This window comes from Puntigrus tetrazona, chromosome 17, assembly GCF_018831695.1.
Source record: "Puntigrus tetrazona isolate hp1 chromosome 17, ASM1883169v1, whole genome shotgun sequence".
NCBI lineage: Eukaryota > Metazoa > Chordata > Actinopteri > Cypriniformes > Cyprinidae > Puntigrus > Puntigrus tetrazona.
Window position 1 is genome coordinate 11,632,123 of NC_056715.1, and position 5,071 is coordinate 11,637,193.

Below are 5,071 nucleotides of genomic sequence, written 5' to 3' on the forward strand. Positions count from 1 at the left end.
AAATTGAAAAGAGAGACGGCAAAATATAATTAACCTTGTTACAGCCAGGTCAAACAACCGATTGTTATTCGTTTCATATGACAGCGCTTTGAGGCAATATTTTCCCAGGGAGACTCACGGCATACGACATAAATTGAGATAAAAATGAAAACAAGAAACCTGAATTAATACTACTGTACTGTATCAAATAAAAAGCTTCTTGGCACCTGTGAGATACCCTTAAGCAGTTTAGAGGTAAATCGCTATTGAACCAGATCCTTTTAGCTACTGGAGCTTATTGCTTCAGACTTTCATCACAGAGGCTGGCTAACATTTGATACTTCATCATCTACCCGTGGCCTCACAGGAGCCACCGAGAGCACCTGACACACACACACACACACACACGCTGCTAACGGATACGATATCTCAGCGTTCAAATGAAGCGAATTCATAAACGATATTCATATTTCCACTCTTTATACACAACATTGACCATTGCAGAATTGTAAATGTCATCGTGCGCGGCTTTAAAAGGGGATCCCAAAAGTCACGAAAGTGCAATATTTATAATCAACCGTACAATACCCGATCGTTACGTTTGTTGGATCTATTCATCAGCGTTATTCGCTTAAATGAATCACCATATTCGAAATAAATGAACGAGCGAGCGCAAACCGGTAAGTGCATGATTGGACAGTGTTATTGAACTGTCTCTCTGGTGGTCCAGACCCGATCTGGTCTTGGTGTTTCCTGCTTAATTAAGACTCGGCTGTCACATTGTTCATTACTTCTGCAACCCTCTTGTGAGTGAATTGCCTCCGTCCATTAATATTTACAGCCTAATATCTGCAACCCCGAGAAGCCACAGCACTCAAATTATATGTCAGATAATTAAAAGAATAATTATGAATGGTCAGCAAGGTGCGAGTCATATTTCATAGATGATTGTGTGTTTATTTTTCATTTTTCACGGTTTAAATGTATTTTGTATGCAGATAAGCACGGGACGCTTTTTAATTCATTAACCGTGAGGGGCATCACGAGCAACTTTTTTTTTTGTCAAACATGAAGTATTTATCATTCAAAAACAGGTAAAAGCGTCCGTTTAAAACAAACAGCATTTTATAGTATTATTATAATTTAATTATTTACTATCGTGATTTATGTATAATAATGAGACGCGTTTTATGTTTCCTTTTTATAGTTTTACTCACTCAATTAATTTTGATAAAAAAAGGAAATGAGTTTCGTGACGCTCTCGGTGACACATAAGCACAGGCGTATGAGGTCATCATCATTTATTCTTATATTACACAAATGCTATCCATCTTAAAGATGATTCTGCTAGTATTCGGTACACTCCGCTCCAGCCCCCAACCCTCCATACCGTCCTATACAATGTGCCACGCTTCCCCTCTCGCATAAAGACGGTCATTAATTGAATCACATAATTTTCCTCCCTGCCTCCCACAAAAGGCCATTTGCAACTTCAGGTGTGGCGGGATAATGGGGGATGATATTTCTATCCAACAATGCCAGGGGCAGACTCTGATCATTTTCTCTTCTGAAGGTTAAACTTAGATAACCTGCCTTTGGCATTTAATCAGCTACTTGTTAAATACTCTTTTGGTAATAAAATAATTTAAAATTTTATTGCTTCTCAAATAAGGCTCTTTTTAAAGGGGTTTAACGACTTTGTTAAGGCTTTGCTGAACGCATCCCTAGTTAGGCTAGTGTGTAAAAGCCTAATGGTAATGATATGCTTTACAGCTTGCAAAATCGCAATGATATTCATTAAAATGACTTTGGTAATCACTGTGTGTAAATTAGAAATACCTGTCCGGTCGGCAGACGTTTAAAGGTATAGCATCCCACCAGACAGCGTTCAGCATTATAAAAGCCTGCGTGGTTTCTAGAAAAGTAATAGAGATATATGAGTGGTTATTATTCATTTTACATTTTACATTTACAGTGATGAATTAAAATTGCATCATGACAAAAAATATGAATTGACGGTATTTATTAATTTACAATAAATAAGTGTGCTGTTAAAATAGTTTATCATTGTTAGTTCTTGATAATTAATGTTGACTTTACACATCCTATGATATATTTAACATTGTGTTTTCATCATAATTAATGCATTAATATGATAACTAGCTATGTTAATGTTATTATGCAAAAATGTTTTTTTTAACATTTCAAGTTGTATATTAATATTATTGCATTATGAAGAAGCATGATTTATTTATCAATATTTAATAACTGACATTAAGCTAGAGTATACTACACTAGGCTGTGACTATATTAAGTTTCTGATACATAATGCATTAATTAATACTAATTAGTTACAATTGTAATATGCACAATTTTGCATATTGTATATTTTTAATATGTCAAGTTCTGTAAATTCAAATGAATACATTATGAACAAACATGATTTAACAATATCGATACTTGTGGATTACCTTAATAAATGCTATAAAATGTTTTTTAATTTTACATGTATTTGTAAATATTAATGCTTTAAGATGTATTAATAAAAATTTCTGTATCACGAACAAACATAAATGAACAATATTTATTAATTTACATTTATTTGAACCTTATTGTGTTGCGAGTTTAGACAGTTGGCAACATGTAGTAATTTTCGGGGGAAAGTCCTGTACAGTGTTGATGTCACTCCTGGTCAACTAGAGACCACCTAATATATGAAACTATAAGGCCGGAAGTGTTACCTGGAGAAAAAAAAAATTTGCTTTCACCTTCCAACATTTTCTTCTGAAGACTTGATTGTCTGCCCTTCAGAGTCCAGATATGGTCATGCTTCCTGTCCACTGACACCCATATAAATGGCCTTATTATCTCCCAATAGGGTGGGGGAATCTGGTGTGGTCTGGTCCTATGAATCACCAGCAAGCTCTCCTTTTTTGGCCAGGCTCCAGCTCTTGTTTTCTCATTAGGTTCCAGTGCCTGTTAATGACAAAGTAACAATAACTCACCTGGATTAAAAGCCTAAATCTGCAGTTGAGTGGCAGCGTGACCAGCTAATGAGGTGCATTTGGGTAAATTGTTGACAGTGCTCTTCACAGAGAAGGAGGGGCTATATTTAATTTACCAAAGCTATGACAACAGCGGAAAGAGCAAAGTCAAGCAGATGAAGATGAATACACTGGTTGGGTCCCCGGGAACTTCTGCATTAGTGCATGACAACCTAAAATGCTCTTGTCACCAATGAGCGTCACATTCGCCTGTGGGCACTTAGTGGGGGAATAAGAAGCCGTCAGGATGACAGATTGCCAAAGACGGGGACTTGTGGGGAAAAATGAGAAATGAACATTTGGCGGCAGCGGCACACGATGGCTGACAGTTACGTGATATGCTCATGTCAATTTAATAATTCTGTCACCGGACGACTGCAAAAGAGAGAACGTTGGAGAGAAGTCATTAACTTCATACGGGCCTACATATTCTGTGAAGGGTTACGTTAGAGCAACTCTTCAGGGATATCAAAAACAACACATTGTTTGGTCCTGGGTTTGCATGTTTCACAGATCAGCGTTAAGGGAAGAAATGCAACCCATGTGAGAATGCACGAAACTCATTGTTCACGAATGTGACGTGCCCAAAGATTATTTTACTTCCCGATTTATTGGTCAGAATTTAAAAATCTACTATATAACTGACTTAAATTAGACTTTAGTACAAATATTTACTTACAGGGTTGTTTCGCGTACAGAGGTGCATTTCACTGCATTAGCATGCCGTTCTTAAACCGTATCACATCCATATTAAGAAAACAAAACATTGACCCCAAACACAAATTATATTGTGACTGTCTTTGTCCAGCAGATGGCCATAAAGAGTTGATACACCTATGTTTCTGTGCCTGCTCTTTTTGAATAACAATGTATTGTCACGTCAATATTTAGATAAATTACATATTCATACACTTAGGTCTGTTTATATGGTTTTAAAACTCTCTCCTCTCTTGATAGATAGACAGACAGACAGACAAATAGACAGATAGATAATGACACATAGCTAGACAGACAGACAGACAGACAGACAGATAGACTGACAGACAGACAGACAGACAGACAGACAGACAGATAGACAGACAGACAGACAGACAGACAGACAGACAGACAGACAGACAGATAGACAGACAGACAGAAAGACAGACAGACAGACAGACAGACAGACAGACAGACAGACAGACAGACAGACAGACAGACAGACAGACTGACAGACAGACAGACAGACAGACAGACAGATAGATAGACAGACAGACAGACAGACAGACAGACAGACAGACAGACAGATAGATAGACAGACAGACAGACAGACAGACAGACAGACAGACAGACAGACAGACAGGCAGACAGACTGACAGACAGACAGATAGACAGACAGACAGACAGACAGAGACAGACAGACAGACAGACAGACAGACAGACAGACAGACAGACAGACAGATAGACTGACTGACAGACAGACAGACAGACAGACAGACAGACAGACAGATAGACTGACTGACAGACAGACAGACAGACAGATAGACTGACTGACAGACAGACAGACAGACAGATAGACTGACTGACAGACAGACAGACAGACAGACAGACAGACAGACAGACAGACGATAGACTGACTGACAGACAGACAGACAGACTGACAGACAGACAGACAGACAGACAGATAGATTGACAGATTAGATTTTAGTCATTACTCAAGGGTAAGGTTAGGTTTATGTGAAGAGATATGGTCAAGACACATTTTTTCGATTAAAATGTTGTTCCTGAGTCAACAAAATATGTTAGCCTAGGAACACATCTAACTCCAAAATCAGGACGTGCATGGTTTTACGTAATTTGAGGAAAGTAGAAACTTTCCCGGTGTATAAAATACACCTGACAGTTTCCGCAAACTCTCAAAGCCTTTCCAAAACGCCGCTCGAGCGCTGAAGCTGGGCGATACCATCTCCGCAGAGACTACTCGGGGCCGGAGGATGAAGGGACGATTCCATCGCACCGGGAGGGAGGGGTGTCCTGTTCGCCGTAACAAATCATCACGCGGCCAGCGGCAT